Source organism: Amphiura filiformis, chromosome 10, assembly GCF_039555335.1.
Source record: "Amphiura filiformis chromosome 10, Afil_fr2py, whole genome shotgun sequence".
In the NCBI taxonomy this organism is placed as follows: Eukaryota; Metazoa; Echinodermata; class Ophiuroidea; order Amphilepidida; family Amphiuridae; genus Amphiura; species Amphiura filiformis.
In genome coordinates, this window is record NC_092637.1 from 42089949 (window position 1) to 42108142 (window position 18194).

The 18194-nt window shown below is 38.6% G+C and overlaps 1 long non-coding RNA gene across 1 annotated transcript; it reads left to right on the forward strand.

The window, feature by feature from the left end:
• The first annotated feature begins 4085 nt into the window (after positions 1 to 4085).
• On the forward strand, positions 4086 to 15137 carry LOC140162880 (uncharacterized). The gene is made up of 3 exons (XR_011860367.1): positions 4086 to 4285; positions 8497 to 8604; positions 11759 to 15137. It is a non-coding gene; the product is annotated as an uncharacterized lncRNA (long non-coding RNA).
• The last annotated feature ends 3057 nt before the right edge of the window (positions 15138 to 18194 follow it).

An 18194-nucleotide genomic window follows, 5' to 3' on the forward strand; every position in this document is an offset into this window, starting at 1 on the left:
TTTTTTCATTCTTATTTATTATATTATAGTGCTGTGTTTGAGTGCTGTGTTTGAAAACAAAGCATGACATTTTTTTCATTCTTATGTATTATATTATAATGCTTTGTTTGAGTGCTGTGTTTGCAAACAAAGCACGGAATTTTTTCATTCTTATGTATTATATTATAGTGCTGTGTTTGAGTGCTGTGTTTGAGTGTTGCGTTTGCAAACACAGCACTGAATATTTTCATTCTTATGTATTATATTATAATGCTGTGTTTGAGTGCTGTGTTTGCAAACAAAGCACGGAATTTTTTCATTCTTATGTATTATATTATAGTGCTGTGTTTGAGTGCTGTGTTTGAGTGTTGCGTTTGCAAACACAGCACTGAATATTTTCATTCTTATGTATTATATTATAATGCTGTGTTTGAGTGCTGTGTTTGCAAACAAAGCACTTTCATTCTTATGTATTATATTATAGTGCTGTGTTTGAGTGCTGTGTTTGAAAACAAAGCATGAAATTTTTCATTCTTATGTATTATATTATAGTGCTGTGTTTGAGTGCTGTGTTTGAAAACAGAGCACGGATTTTTTTTTCATTCTTATGTATTATATTATAGTGCTGTGTTTGAGTACTGTGTTTGAAAACAAAGCATGAAATTTGTCATTCTTATGTATTATATTATATAGGTAAAGCATTGAAAATTGGAATTTACTACTAGCGCCCATGAATGTTACACTTCCCGCGGTTGTAATACGGTACGATTCTCGGGGTGTGTGTGTATGTGTATCCCGCACGCCGTGTACGTACTGTACATACGTGTTAGACTGATATTTCCATCGTAATAATAAAACGCCGGTTCCATCGTTTTATTCAAAATTTTGGATTTTGACAAAACTACAGCACCTAAAGTCTTGATTTTGCAGAGTATCTTTATTGACTAAAGTACAATGCAATCGTGTAAAATCCAGAATTAAAAAAAAAAATGAGGGCGTTCTCCTCAGGAAATGTTATAATATGGCTTTAAGCTAAATTAATATAACTGTGCGCAAAAAAAGATAGTAACCTTAATACGAATGTTTCTTATTCTAATCTCGTTTCAGCAAGATAGCGGGAATTCAATGTTGAGTTCGAACTTATTGAGGGTTCAACCGAGAAGTAATGGAGTGAGTATTCTAGCGAACAGTTTAAGGGATCCAAAATGAGCGTTTATTGCGTTTCGATAGCATTTTTGTGGGACATGAGAGCACCTCAGACCTATCAATTGCATTCTGAATACGAAGCATGTCTTTCTGATATCAAATAATTTTCATTTTTTAAAATCACAATATAATACAAATTTTATGACAAATTATAAAATTAGATATTTTTCAAATTTTTGATATATAACAGTCCTCGAAGTAAATCATATAAATCTAATGATATATTCTTAAAGTGTATGTAGCAGGAGGAAAAGCCGACGGTCAATTGAAAATTTTGACCTTTCATATTGAAGATATGGATTTTTTTCCCAAAAGACCTAATTTTTTTGGTGTTTTGGGAAAAAAATCCATATCTTCAATACGAAAGGTCAAAATTTTCAATTGATCGTCGGCTTTTCATCCCACCTACACTTTAAGTATAAATCATCAGATTTATAAAGTTTACTTCAAGTACTGTTAAATATCAAAAATATCAATTTTAATGATTTGCCATAAATAATTTCAAAAATCTAAATTATTTGATATCAGAATGACATTCTTCGTATTCAGAATGTAATTCGATATGTCTGATGTGCTCTGATGTCCCAAAATAAATACTGTCCAAACGTTCATACCCCAGCCCTTAATACGAATGTTTCTTATTCTAATCTCGTTTCAGTAAGATAGCGGGAATTCAATGTTGAGTTCGAACTTATTGAGGGTTCAACCGAGAAGTAATGGAGTGAGTATTCTAGCGAACAGTTTAAATTTTCCTGTAATTAGAGCACTCCAGGCTTAGTCATTCACGTCAGATGATGGTGGATGCGATATCGCTATTTTGACGTCGCCATTGGATTAACACATAATCATGAAATCTTCACAAACAATTCTAAATTTGTTATGTGGTGTCAAAGCAAAATTATCTTACTCTAAAACCGTTGGGGTTCTGCAAAGTACCCCACTGCAAGTATGTTAATTGTCCATTTATAATCGCTAACCGTGTATTGTGAATGGGGCTGTCAGCCCTGTATCTTCGCCAGCCTCGTACGTCCGTGTTGCGTGTCCTATGCCGCCTGATTCACGTGCTATTTTAGTACACCATTATAGACGAATCCAAGTAGCCAAGTCATGGTCAGGATTTGGTCGGACATCTTTGGGTAGCCGCTAGCACCAGCCTGATGTTTTGAGCGTCCAATTGTGCAAATAAAATCCGCCTAACACCTAGAGAAGATGCAAGGACGAGGAGGGTTAATAGAATAATAGCTAATAATATATATAATGGAGATAATTCCGCAGGTAATCCCGTCGCATCTATTCATACATCATAGTCCTTTTGTTCGCAAGTACGTCAATGCATAGATACCGCGTATAGTTAATCCGATTATTAATATGTCACTTCAACAACGAATAGACCATGCTGTGTGTTTTGTCGAAGGAACTGTATTGTGTTATTCTTTTGTCTACCTGTGTTTTCGCGAAAGGTGTAAAACGGGTGATGGAATGCAGTTTAAAATTTCCGCCAAGGCCGAATAATTTCACATTTTGAGTGCATTGTAGCCGACGGCTACCCAACTAAAGGCTGCTAGTCAGGTGTAGGAATGCGTGAATTTAGATTCGTCTATAGAGGAATCCAAATACACGCATCCTTACACCTGACTAGCAGCCTTAAGTTGGGTCCCCGCCGGCTACAATGCACTCAAAATGTGAAATGATTCGGCCTTGGCGGAAATTTTAAACGGCATTCCATCACACGTTTTACACCTTCCGCGAAAACACAGGTAGACAAAAGATTGATTTAAGTTTACAATACAATACAGTTCCAACAGTTGTGCAAATAAAAGCCGCCTTACACCTAGATAAGGTCGAGGAGGGTTAATAGAATAATACTATAGACGAATCCAAGTAGCCAAGTCATGGTCAGGATTTGGTCGGACATCTTTGGGTAGCCGCTAGCACCAACCTGGTGCTTTGAGCGTCCAATTGTGCAAATAAAGCCGCCTAACACCTGGAGAAGATGCAAGGACGAGGAGGGTTACTAGAATAATAGCTAATAATATATATAATGGAGATAATTCCGCAGGTAATCCCGTCGCATCTATTCATACAAATAGTCCTTTTGTTCGCAAGTACATCAATGCATAGATACCGCGTGTAGTTAATCCGATTATTATGTCACTTCAACAGCGAATAGACCATGCTGTGTGTTTTGTCGAAGGGAACTGTATTGTGTTATTCTTTTGTCTGCCTGTGTTTTCGCGGGTGTTTTCGCGGAAGGTGTAAAACAGGTGATGGAATGCAGTTTAAAATTTCCGCCAAGGCCGAATCATTTCACATTTTGAGTGCATTGTAGCCGACGGCTACCCAACTAAAGGCTGCTAGTCAGGTGTAGGAATGCGTGTATTTGGATTCGTCTATAGAGATAATTCCGCAGGTAATCCCGTCGCATGTATTCATAGATGTACAAATGGATGAACAAAAGGACTATATGTATGAATAGATGCGACAGGATTACCTCTATTGTATATATTATTATATTAACCCTCCTCGTCTTTGCATCTTCTCCAGGAGTTAGGCGGCTTTTATTTGCACAATCGGGAGCTCAATACCCCAGGTTGGTGCTAGCGGGAAACCAAAGATGGCCGACCAAATCCTGACCATGACTTGGCTCGTTGGATTGATCAAAACCTATCCAACTTCGCCATTACTGCGGTGTCCCCGATGTAAAACTGCGGTGTCCCGAGGTCGGGGGTTCCATCCATTATTTATTGTGTGCTATACAGAATTGTACCCGGGAATTGTACACGACAGTGATATTCAATACACAATCATGAGTATTGAATTACGAATTAAATCTCCCGCTCTGGTACATCTGTGTTGCCGTCAATAGAGGGCCAAATACAGTAAACGCTTCTCGCAGGGGGGGACGGAGGATTTCTTGATGACTGGCAACCTTGCATGGCCAGACGGCCTAATCGATGTATCGGTATTTCGCTGACTCGCTCATCTCGCTGTGTTGCTGATCCAGCCATGTCGGCGGTAGTGCGTTGTACCAGCACGGCAATGTATTCTGCTTTATTTCAACGATGGCTACGTGTGTGGTTGCGTGATTGTGTGAAGATTTGTAAGTATTGTGTCACTTGTGTGGATACAGATAATTTTTATACATTTTAAAGTAAATAAAATAGACTAACGAGTACGACAAGGTTAGGACGCTGCATGCACTATGCATGTATGGCTATGCAGCTGCTCATGTGCTGCATGCAATCGGCAATCGGCAATGACCAATGTCAACAGTGTCACCCTTCAACCCGGGCCAGGACCCTGATTGCTGGTTTCATACTACCCTGCCGCTTGCTTATAGACTAAAGCCTCCAGCATACTTTCCTGCCGCTGCGGCAAGCGGCAGGGCGTTTCAACCAATGACAAGCCTTTATTGTGTCCGTTTGTCTGCAATGAGTGTGCGCCACGCCGCTAAGCGGCAAGCGTCAGGGACAGGGTAGTATGAAACCAGCATAATTCCAATCTAGTTCGCAACGCAAACTTAAAAAAACTGGGCAAAACAGACACATCATTTGATCGGTATGTATAGTAGGAATTCCAATTGAATGAGCGCAGTTTACAATAGCGTGAGGTTTTTTTGCGTACACTGTGCGATGTACGCCAACGTGTGCGACTGTGCGTGATTAACGCAGAAGTGAATCTAACCATGCCAATGCACTCTTGATTGATTAGCATTGTGACCAAGGTCGTGCGTTCGCGTTGTAGTTTGAAATACGCGATATACGGTCGCGGTTGGATCGAGTAGGGCCTACAGCTATTGAAAGCTGCATTCATTCAATTGGAATTCCTACTATAGGTATGAGAGGGAAACATCAGTTTTAACACATCCCAGCCAAAATGGCCTAAACCGGCAATGCAAATTTACATTGAAATTTAAAAGAACCGCTTGCTCAAGGAAACCTACATAAATATGTTGTCTACTTCACTTGACCCAAATATATGATTTTTTTTGGTGATGAGAGACTCGCACATGGAATTTCAGAGGGATTTTGATAGCAGTTCCATTAAAAAAAAGCTGCTATCGTCATGAGACTAAGATCTAGAAACACCCCCGAAATGCTTTTTTTTGGAATTTTGCCAGCTGAATCTTTTTGATGAAAGTCAATCTTTGACTAGATGTAACTTTGCTACGGAAAGTGCTATGACAAAAAGGTTTTCAGTGTTGATGGCTTTCTTCACTCAAGGGCTTTAATTTGATATATAAAATGATGCCGTTTGATGGCAAATTTGAATTCACCTGGCATACCTAAGCTACGGTATGATCGGTATTGGCGCTGCCCTATCATTTTTTTTGTGCAGAGCCACTATGGTATGGGTTCCCTGTACTATTGAAAACTATTCAATGCGACTTGGTTGTGCGCTGTAGCGCGACTGACTAGCATGCTAGCAGCGCCTGTGTACCGCGTCGCTGTACCGCGCCGCTGTGACAAGATTGCGCTCTGAAGTTATAAAAACAACAAACTCGGTCAAAAGGTCAATTTGGACATAACTGCGCATGCTCTATACCACGGCACAGGAATCCTGTTGCAAAATCCGTCACTTTTTTCCCACATAGTTTTCTCAGTCGTCAATCCAGACGGTTGACAACTGAGGGCAACAGTCTACTGCTTGCCGCTGAGCGGTGTGGCACACACGCATTGCAGACAAAAGGACACAATCAAGGCTTGTCATTGGTTGAAACGCCCTTCCACTTGCCACAGCGGCAGGAAAGTCTGACGGGGGCAGAAGCGGCCATTGACCCTGTCATCGCATATATCAGGAACTACCGGTCGCGTACAGCGCGATTATGCGCCCTATACACGTTATTGATCGCGTAGGACGCTTGCTGGTGACGCGTTCGTTTACACCCCGGCGACCCCCCAACCACCCCATGGCAGCTCCCATACGTGTTTCAATTTGTGATTTGCGGGATCTTATTTTTCAGGCTCTGTACTAATAGTGTAAATTTGGCTGGTCCGATTTTGACAGTGGGGGACCTGCCCGGCATTCAATGTCAAGTTTGAAATTGAATGCATGAATCATTCATTGAACGGATATTGTCAACATTGTTTTGGCCACTTTTAAATAAATGTCGTGAACACCAAGCATATATTTTCTTCAACAATCATAATGCCCCATTGGTCTTTATATAGGTTTATAATAAATGCATACATCAATTAGATAATTCTTGGCCAAGCTGGAACATACAACAATGTACGTGTTACGTCCATCATGTAGCCGCCACTGCCCGCCAGCGTGCCAAGCATGTATGCAGTAAGTCCGCCGGGCCAGAGCCAAAAATGGTCATCACTCAACCTAAAATTTAGAAATTGTCACAGGAGTGAATTTCTTCGAGAGCTGGTTAGACTACTAACCAAAGATTATGAATCAGCAAAAAAAAGTAATTTGCCCGTCAATTTCGGAATGCAAGCAATAAAATACACACGTAGCGCCCTCTCAGTGTGACGGGACGGAATTGTTAAATTTGATGTTACTACATTATTTAAAAAGATAGGGTTTTTTTGTTTATGGTATTATAAAGGTCTTCTGTATATAGACAATTTTAGCACTAAAAAAATCTCAGTGTCAGTGGACTTTGCAAAAATAAAGAACTAAATTAAAATAGGTGTAAAATTCCGTCCCGCCACATTTTGAGGTGATTTTTTTAAGTTCCGGAAGGGACAAAAAAAAATTCAGTCAATAGGGGCCTACTTTCAAAATATCAACTAAATATTCCTGAGTACACAAAATTTGAATTCATCAACATTGCTAGACTCAGAGTCATTTTAACTTCTTTTTTTTCAGGCCTTTTGTAGTAGGATGTCAGCAATAATTCTATTTTCAGGGTCTATGGTGTAAAACATGGCCCGCCAGTCCGCTACATTTTGAGATGATTTTCAGGAAGGCATAAAAAATTTCTTTCTCAGTCAATATTTTGCAATAATTTTTCATTCCAAGTGAAAGTTTTAAAGTGAATCAATTGTTTGTTTTTTTGTTGATTTTGACATGGTGGACAAAATTCGGTCCAGCCACATTCCGTCCTGATTTTTACAAATTAATGAGCGTACTATAAAGAGGGGGGTGAATTTTATAATTCCTTCCATAACAAAAGGGTAGATGAAGTTAATACCCATGTTAGAAACAAATGTTTTATCCCAGTAGTACTTTTGATACAAATTCAACAAACATACTGTGTTCACAAATACATGAAGTTTATCATTCCGTCCCGCCACATCAATAAATTTGTGTTACCATGGCAACATGTTGATTCTTTGGACTATTTTTCTTGTGTTTGAATATAGTCTGTAACTTACTTGTTTTTTAAAATTTAGAACATGAAGAATTCATAAAATAACGGGCACAGAGCTACAATGTAAAAGGTCTATCAAAATTTCGTCCCACCACAAACGAGAATTTTGGCTCTGGACCCGCCGCCATTGTGTGCGAGTGCGAGCAGTCAAAGCTTCACCCGATAATGAGGGCCAATTGTTCTATGAAATGAGATGGGCAAAACTGCTATGCACTTACCGTCTATTTTTAAGGTCTATCCCGTAATCGCGAAGGCACGCAAAGCTCTACTGCGATACGCGAAGGCACGCAACCCTGGCGTGATTGTTAGACACTAATCATAAATAATTATGTTCATAAATAATTATGCTGACATATGTACATGTATCATGCCAATAAATTAAAGTGGTACAGGGCCATTTTCAACTTTTTGTCACAGAGAGTGGCCCATTTAGCCGTAGTAGAAACATGTATGCTGCAAAACTGCCAACCCCCCTGAAAGTGTCCCAATGGTAAACACATGCAAAAAACAAAGTATAAAGGGTATTTGCTGTAGAAGTAGCAATGTAACAGGATTAATTATGTAGCAATGGATACACTATTTTCGGAATGCATTGCCCTGCACTAGACAGTGGCCGTTGCATTTTTTGATTTTTGGGTCAAAATTTACATACCAAAATCAATCAATTAGGGTTTACTAGTGTGCAAAACTCCTAATTAGATTCCAAAAATAATTTTTTTTTTAAAGCAATTTTGGTATACATCCTGAATCTAAAAACAATGATTCTCTAAATTAATCGTTAAAGTTTGAATTTCTAATTTGCGTGCGTATATATGTGCGATTAACTTTATGTGTGTGATTCGAAAATGTGACCAAAATACACACATACATCACTGCCAAACTATATTACATGTGTGGGTATTTTTGCAGTAACATTCAATATTAGTCAAGTTGATATTACTGATTAGTGATTATGCTATTATGTCTTTGTGTTTGGTTTGCAGTTGGCCCAGCTTATCAATGTGTGGAGATGTGTAAAATCTGTAAATGGATTGATTAATTTCTGTGAAGGGTGTGTAAGGACACAATTGATAATACTTAACTGTAACTTGGTAAGTAGAGTCATGACAACAGTAAAACTATTAGGCCTATACAGTAAACAAATTCAGATCATTATCAAAGGTAGGTGGCAGGGCTGTCAACATTTTGGAATTGCTTGAAGTGAGACACTGTCGAACAGCGGTGTACCGGGATGAAATTATTGTTTGTCGACTATGATGTTCATTTTGAGCCATGATTATTTGAGCCACAGCCAGTGGTGGCGCCAGGATTTTTTTTGGCGGGGGGGGGGGGCAAAGTGAATTTCAGGGGGGGGCAAAATCAACAAATTTTGCGCAAAATTGGCTCAAAAAGTGGAAATTTTCGTAAGTTTGGGTTTTACTGGGGGATACAGGGGCAAGAGTTTGACTGGGGCAAATTCTCCTCCCCCGTTTACAATTTAAGTGCAATAATATGTTAAAAGGTACATGGAAATGTAATAATGGATCAGAAATTATTATGTCATGACTCTTAAAATATGGCGGTTATAAAGACATTTTAAGCACTATCATAGCCAAGTCAAGTACCAAGTCAAGTATTATTTTTTGGAGGAAATGTTCATAATGGCAAGCATTATGCAATATTCAGTTCTTTCATGCAGTAAAACAGGCTTAGAGTTTTGAGGAGTGCGAGAGTTCTGTGAGTGCTATCACACTCTTCTGCACTCCTTAAATGATCATAATGAGTGTGATTTAAAGCACTCCTTAAATCTTTAAGGGGGTACTACACCCCTCAATAAATTTGTGTATATTTTTGCATTTTCTCAAAAACTAATAACAAAATGGTAACAAAATGTATCCGTATTATAGGGGCAAGGAATCAAAATACTAAAATGGAATTTCAGTGACCCAAGACAAGCAGTTCATTATTTATGATAAGAAAAGAGGTACAGCTAGGATGTACCTCATATCCTATCATATTATACTGAACTGCTTGTCTTGAATCACTGAAATTTCAGTGAAGTAATTTGATTCCTTGCCCCAATAATATACATAACCTTTGTTACCAGTGTGTTATTATTTTTTTTTTTTTTTTCAAAAAAAGTCTCAAATTTACCAAAGGGGGGTAGTACCCCCTTAACCCTAACAGAACTAGGACTCACTAAAGCTCACTATTAAAAACGCTCTGCGTGCATGCATTCCACGGGACTTGATGACGCAATCAGACCAAGTCATATATACCCAGGGAATCGTTGGCCGGGCCAACGTCACCTGTGTAGCTACATGCTGGGGATCTTCTGCGTGGCATGCGAGGGGTCCCAGGTTCGAATCCCGGGGTGCCAAGTGACTTTCTTCTTCATCTTCTCTCCTTTTTCGTTCCTTCTTTCCCTTCCGATAGCACAAAAACCACGGGTAGGGTTAGGGTTAAGCTACATGCATGTTTTCCCTATATGCCTTCTTAACCCTAACAGAACTAGGACTCACTAAAGCTCACTATTAAAAACGCTCTGCGTGCATGCATTCCACGGGACTTGATGACGCAATCAGACCAAGTCATATATACCCAGGGAATCGGGCCAACGTCACCTGTGTAGCTACATGCTGGGGATCTTCTGCGTGGCATGCGAGGGGTCCCAGGTTCGAATCCAGGGGTGCCAAGTGACTTTCTTCTTCATCTTCTCTCCTTTTCGTTCCTTCTTTCCCTTCCGATAGCACAAAAACCACGGGTAGGGTTAGGGTTAAGCTTACATAACATTTAAGTGTAATCACACTCCTCATTCACAAAATAGCGCTCCTCACAATTTTGAGGAGTGCTATTTATCGCACTCCTCAATATTTTTAAAACTCAAAGCCCGGTAAAAGAGTAGAACAACTTGCCTACATCCACTATTAATAAATGTTGCCATTTATACAGCACCTTTCACATGTATTCTGCTGTTGTTAGAATATGGCTCTGCTATACAATGCTCAAGGCATGCTCATACCTTTAGATGGTGCTAAATGGACAAAATTCCTAACAGCTCCCCATTTCACCCATGGGTAGAGAAAAAAAAGTGAAGTAAAGCGCCTTGCCCAAGTGCACAACACGATGGCACCGCCAGGGCTTGAACTTGCAACCCTCCAACTGTGAGGTAGAGCCTGTACCACTGCGCCACATTGCCCCTGTTACTCATCAGACAACTTCAGCTTTCAAAATGATCTGTTCTAGCTAAATGTTGTGACGCAGGACCCTGATTCAAACAAACAAGACACAGTTCATGGATCAGGTGTACGGTATAGTAATTTGTTCTAACTTTCCATTTTCATATCTAACTAGGACTCTGCACTGAACCTTGTCATGTGGGGCAGGATTAGATAAAGGGATATAAACCCGGGTATGAGACATTAGAAATTATTTCCTAGCCTCTTAACCACAGGGTTGATGGGCTACAATAGCTATTCAAGACACGGTGTATGTAAGGGATAAACTGTGCATATGAGATATGGGTCCAAGTGGGGGAAATGTTCACTCCGTGAACAAAAATAGACCTTTCAATCACACCTCCACTTTAAGTTTACAGGGAGGTATAGAATCCAAGATCCAAAAAATTCATTGGTTGAAATTCATGTTGGTAGATTTCGTCCATGCATTGCATGCAACATACTTGGCAGTGGGGTTTGACCCCCACCCTTTTTATTTGACCCCCACCCTTTTTATTGAGGCACCCTTTATATTGAAAATTCCTGACCCCACGCTTTTTACTGAGGCACCCTTTATACTGAAAATCCCTGACCCCCACCACTTTTTGTTTTTTCCCCTATTTGTATACATTGATGAAGTCACAGGCAATTTGGTTTGAAGTAAATCAAGTACGCCGAATTCTGCACTTATCATCACACGATAACCTAGTGGATGTAAACATGCATCAAATAGAATTTTATCTTGCGATATGTTTTGCTGGCAGTGGTTTGGCACTTATTCTTGTGGTTATTTTATCATTCAATAAATATATATTGCAAGCTGGCACTCCCACCCTTTTATTTTACTCCCACCCTTTATATCAATCCACCCTTTTACCAACAAAGTTTAAACCCCCACCCTTTTAAGGATTTTCCAAATTTCCAAGTGGCACCCTTTAAAAAGGGTGCCCTGCCAACAGTGTGCAATAACATTGATTTACATCAAATGGTTTTATAATTAAAGCTTTTTAAATAATTATGTTCTTGTTATTATTGTCTTCTTTCACAGGGGCATGATGATTTGAAAAGGGGACCTCAGGACATCAATCTACCTCTTATAGAGCTGCCATGGTTACAGAAAAAAAGCATGCTTTTTGAATGGAGCGTACATTTTCTTGTTGGTACCGTTTATTCAACCTACACAATTTGTCAAACAATGCTATAAATTAGTATTGTAAAGTACCAGCCTTCAGCAAAAGTCAAGAGATGAATTGAATTATCTTTGGCAATATTAAGTGACATTTTATCAGACTATCTTTAATGATCTGGGGGACTAATTTGTGGCCTCACGTGAATGACACTATATGTGTCATGTTAAAAACTGCTGTGGAAGAAGTAGCAGAATTAAGATAAATAATGGGCTTAACCCACCACTAATTGCAACGGAATTGTGCAGGCTCTGTGCTGGACTCTTATACCTGTATGATGATCTAAGATGCTCGCTGGTTTGGGAATGGAACTTGCTCGCTAATTGCAAATTGGGCTAGTTCTATTTATCACCCATTAATTTCAAAAAAGCATATTAAGAACATAATCACCTTCAAACTAAACCCTTCAGTTGATAGCACTTTACACTGCATGATTAGCAGTGTGTCTGCTATCTTTAGTAGATAGCACTAATCCCGGGGTGTAATCAGTGGTATATCTGATATCTTCAGTTGATTACACTGCATAATCAGCAATGTGTCTGCTATCTTCAGTAGATAGTATACAAATATTGACTGCTATGAGCGGCATGGTTTTGATTATAGGCCCAAGGTGATCTCAAAACCATGCTATGACCCAAGGCACAGCCGAGGGTCATAGCATGGTTTTGAGATCACCATGGGCCTATAATGTTAACTATGACCCAAATAAAGCAGTCAATATTTGTTTTATATACTTTTTGTCATCTGATTGGTTAAAAGGCCTATTTTATTGTTCATAGGTCATGGTAAAATTTACAAAGAAAGTTTTTCGTTATGAACTGATCGCGTCACCGCAACTGGCAGGCAGCGGGTTGGCGCCGCGTGTGTAATGCGAACACGTCATCGCGCGCGTAGAGTTTGATCGGGACGCACACCGATGATGTGAAAATGACTATGCCCGGGGAATAGTTCAGTTTTTACGTAATTCTTAAAAAGGAGGGCATAGCTAATTCAATGACTGCACTTTTAACCAATCAGATGACAGGAATCTATATATGAGGTATGTAACACTATACGCCGTAGAAGTGACGTCATAATCGGATTAACTACCATAGCAATAGATGAATACAAGTTTTGAATATACCGCGCTGCACTGCAGCACTTTGCACTCATCACCTGTCTTCAATCATATAATAGAATACCACTCTTTTCAAAGAGACTAATCTTACAGGTGCAAGTTATCAGGATTTCTTTGACATTTATGGTTCAATGCATCGGTACCGCATGAACGCTGTAGTGCGGGGCGATATAGCCAAAATTGTATTCATCTATTGCTATGGTAGTTAATCCGATTAACTACGTCACTTCTACGGTGTATGTACTAAAAAAGTAGATCCCTAAAAAAGGTAAAAGAGAGAAAAGAAAGAGAAAGGGAGATAGAGAGAAGGGGAAAGAGGACTGGTACTTTGTGTAATCAGTGTGTAGGCCTATACACTGTAATCAGTGGTATGTCTGCTATCTTCAGTTGATAGCACTTTACACTGCATGATCAGCAGTGTGTCTGCTATCTTCAGTACTAGATAGCACTATACACTGTGTAATCAGTGGTATATCTGTTATATTCAGTTGACTACATTTACACTGCATGATCATAGTAGAAAGATCACAGCGGTCTATCTGCTCTAGTTTTTTGTGCATCATTTTTAGGCAAAAGTGTCAGCCAGGTTGAAATTATCCAAAAAATAAGAGTCCCATCTTTCTGATTAATCTGGCAGGCATTTCTGAAAAGCGACATGAGCTGAGATATTTGGTTTGAAAAATGCAGTTTTTGTGATTTTTTTCCTTTTTTAAAACCAAAAATGCCAATTATTAAAACAGACATAACTTTGAAAGTAAATATGTGACCATCCACCACAACTGAGCCCGGATGTCGCCAGTGCCACTATTGAGATATGCTCCATTGAACTTAACAATAAACAAATTAACAATAGGAAACAAAGGATTTATTGACTGTTTTATTGATTTTTCACTACTTAAATGTCAAGTACTATAGTAGACATGATATACATCATTTTAAAGCTAATTTCAAGCAGAATATTTTGGTTGAATATCTCAAAAATGATGATTGGCGACTTCAGGGCTCAGTTGTGCTGGATGGTCACATATAGTATGAACTTCATATTTGGTGTGGAGAATACATGTCACATGTGTATTCAATATTTGTCTTTATTTTATCTTGATGCAATATTTTGGGTAAAATGTATTATTTTGATGATTTTGTTTAATTTTGACCAAAAAAGTTAATTTTACATGATAAAAAATATTTGAAATAAAAAGTGTTAATGCATTGATATGAATGTTGGGCGAAAACTTCAAAATGACTTTGTAACCTCTCTAAATCTTTTAATCATAGGACTTGTTATTGTGGGCTTCCTGCTATTATAGGTCTATGTATTTACATGTATAAAAGTGGAAAAATCCAAATAATATGTATTTCATGCTGAAATAGCCTATGGTATTCTGGAAGGCATATCGTAAAAACCCCGTCTACAAGCATATAGAGTGCTTCTGATGGAAAGCTACATTAATCCAGGCGCCATTATGGAGTTTGAGCAAATAAATTACGGATCCAAGCATATACAAACAAGTATTATCTTAAGACCAATCTATTGTATTGGTATATTTACGCTTGCTTCGAATTAATTTAGCTTTCCTAAAAAACACTATATATGCTTGTAGACGGGGTTTTACGGTACGTCAAAAACTATGGGTCACAGAAATAAGTCGGTGTGAACTTTTTTAATTCAAAGATCCAGCTCAATACATTGATATACATTTCTTGTCAAATAAATAAATTTTCACTCCCCAAAATAGTGTAAAAGCATTTTAGGTAAAAAATTAAAAAAGCATGAAAAAAGCATGTTTTAACCAAAATTTTGCCTCAATACGGTATGATGGAATACAGCTGGGTATTATTTTTCAATTATGCTTTCCGTGATATTTTAGGGTCATTTAGTCTATTGCAGAAACTTTTTTTGCAAGTCCGTCCATAGAACAGGTTTTCGCACACCTTATATTAATTTTCCGAACACCAAGACCACTGAAATTCGGAAAATTGGGCATCTACCTTCCACAGAACCAAATCACCAATAGAAAGTAGTCTAGGTCCATGCCTGGGATATTAAATGTATTTTGAAGATGTCAATTGTGTATCAAAAAGTCAAAATGTTGTGTATGCAATAAATAAAATGACTCCCAAAATTTGCTTATGCTTTGAAACTTTGATTATTTTGTTTGTATTTAGTGGTTTTTTTTGGATAACATATGGGTACAAAAGCTACTCCCAGTCCATGAGTATGGGTATGGTACGGGTACAGGTCTGAAAGTCAAACCAAAATAGGGCATGAGTACGGGTACGGGAACAGAGCCATATGGGCACGGAAATTGGCACTCGAGTACAAGTACTACAACTACAAGTCTGCTGATTTGACAGTTTTGGACAATTTTTTCAATTGGGACGCATATTTAGGGACTTTTTGATTTGAGTTTAGGTGTTTCTTACAAGAAATCAACCCTCTGGAGTGGCACATCCCTGTATACCTTATAAGGCTGTATCAAAATGATTGTTACCCAACAGTTTCCAGTACAAGTACAAAAAGACACAAAATCACCTAATCAATATATAAATTTGTCATTTCAAGAGGATGCTATGTTGCAAATATCACAACTTTATTTAATATGTCAATCATTTTGATACAGCATGTAATATGGCCTCCCATTATCCCATATAGTTTTTTCCTGCCAAAAATTAATTCTCCCCCCCCCCCCCCCGGCACATGAATAATGTAAACGTGGACATTTTCACAGAACATTTGTGCTTTTCATGCTTAATGCAGATACCACGAAAATAATAACTACTCAAATAATAATTGTGTTCATTCATGTATAGGACTGCAAAAAAACTGGTATCCTGTAGTTCAAAATTGGCAAAGCACACAAAATAACATGTGTGAAAATTCCCACATTTTATGTCAAACTTTATGTCACAGACCAGGGACTTGTGAAAATTGGTAAATAATAAATATCTGCTGTGAAACAAACTTAGATAAGTAATTCTCTGGCCATGGGTAGTGATGGCTGGCAAAAGGAAAGTGGAAAATGGTGCTTTAAGGGGATACTACACCCTTGGCATATTTTGTGCCTATTTTTGCATTTTTCTCAAAAATGATAGCGTATTGGTGACAAGTAAGATATGTATATTATAGGGGCAAGGACTACAACTACTGCACTGTAAATTTTATTTCAGCACAGACAACGGTTGTGGAGTTACAGTCAAAAATGAGGGAAAACCAATATTTGATCAATAAATCAATAACTACTTGCCTTGAGTTGCTGAATTTACAGTGCAGTAGTTGTAGTCCTTGCCCCTATAATATACATATCTTACTTGTCAGCAACTCGCTATAATTTTTGAGAAAATGCAAAAATAGGCAAAAAATTTGCCAGGGGTGTAGTACCCCCTTAAGTTAATTGATAACCTTATCTACATATGAGACAAAATAAATTCACACCAAAAAACAGGTAATATTGTTCAGCAAATTCTTATATTTATTTCATAAAGTTTGTTGTAGAAAAAATAATTGATCAGGATACACTTACCCAATAAATTTTAAATAATCAGCAGTACTATTTCCAAAAGGTACGTTTGACCAATAAAATTTAGATTTATCAGTATCTTTTCATGGAAGTACATACTTCCATGATCTGATCAATTCTCCTATTCACAATAAAGGGTGCCGCCAGCGGTTTGCGATGTAATCGTGATGTATCATGGGAAAAGGTCGACATCAAGTCCGCGCAATACGAATATTACCATGCTATTACATAGGAACATGTGACAATATTTTTTAGTTTGTCAATATAACGGTATTACACGCAAATCGATAGAGAAAAAATAATTGTGCACATTTCAAATCACATTATTAAGTATTATTGAGTATCGATTCGCGTGTAACACCTTTATTTTGACAAACTAAAAAATATTGTCACATGTTCCTATGTAATAGCATGGTAATATTCGTATTGCGCGGACTTGGATGTCGACCTTTTCCCATGATACATCACGATTACATCGCAAACCGCTGGCGGCGCCCTTATTGTGAATAGCGAGAATTGAACAAGATACACCTTTCCTGTAAATCATTCAATCTGATCAAAATCCTATCAGTGGCGTAACTAGGGTTGGTAGCGCCCATGACAAGAAACAAAATTGGCGCCCCTATCCCCACCCGAGAATATCTTGGACGCTGGGGTGATAAAAAGACATGAAATTGCAATCATGCTCATGCATGCCAAATGGTACTAGGTTCAATATTTTTTTCAAGTGAGGCCGATTTGTCGCCCCCCCCTAGTGGTAGTGCCCGGCGCACATTGCCCCCCCCCCCCCCTAGTTAGGCCACTGAATCCTACTCCCTATATACAGCACTATTTTTTTGGAGCGATTGCCGAATAGGGTGCAACTCTACTAGTCTTATTACAAGACTGCCCTACCAGAGCTGCCAATATTTGAATCTTGAAAAGGGAGATTTCCTGTTGCAATCAGGGAGATTTGTCAAAATGTGTACATCTTAATGGGCGAAACCATTTCCTTTTCAGGGAGATGACCAAAATTAAGGGTTCTGAAGGGTTAAAAGTAGGGAGTCTCCTGCGAAAAGAGGGAGAGTTGGCAGCTCTGCCCTACCCCAACCCTAACCTCTGTAAACGAGGACCGGACTCAAGCCTAGCAAGTTGCACCCTTGTACCATTTTTTTAACTAAAAAAATATCCTGTTTTGCCAAATGAAACAGTTAAATCCTATAATCATTTAGTTCTAAGGGACCATTCACAAACACTTGTTAGGGGGGCCTGATGCAAAATGAGGGGTGCCTTAAATGTTTTGACCCTCTTAAGGGGGGGCCCTGAAAAAATTGACCACAAATTTTCCTGGGAAAATTGAGTTTATATGCTTTTCTATGGGGTTAACCCATAATTTTCATGTCAAAAAGGGGGGCCCTGAAATTTTTGAGATCTGACAAGGGGGGCCCCGAAAAAATTTTGCTATGAATTTTTTTTGCATCAGCCCCCCCCCAACAAGTGTTTGTGAACAGTCCCTAATGGTAATGAAAGTCATCATATTTTAATATTTGGTCAATTTTTTTAAAATAAGGGCAAAATACTTGCATATTTAGGGCATTTTTGTAGGCTGTGACCCGGGGGGGCACTCCAACTTTGGAGGTGAAGCGTATGTAGGGCTGTTAAGACCCCCTTTTTCAGCATCGC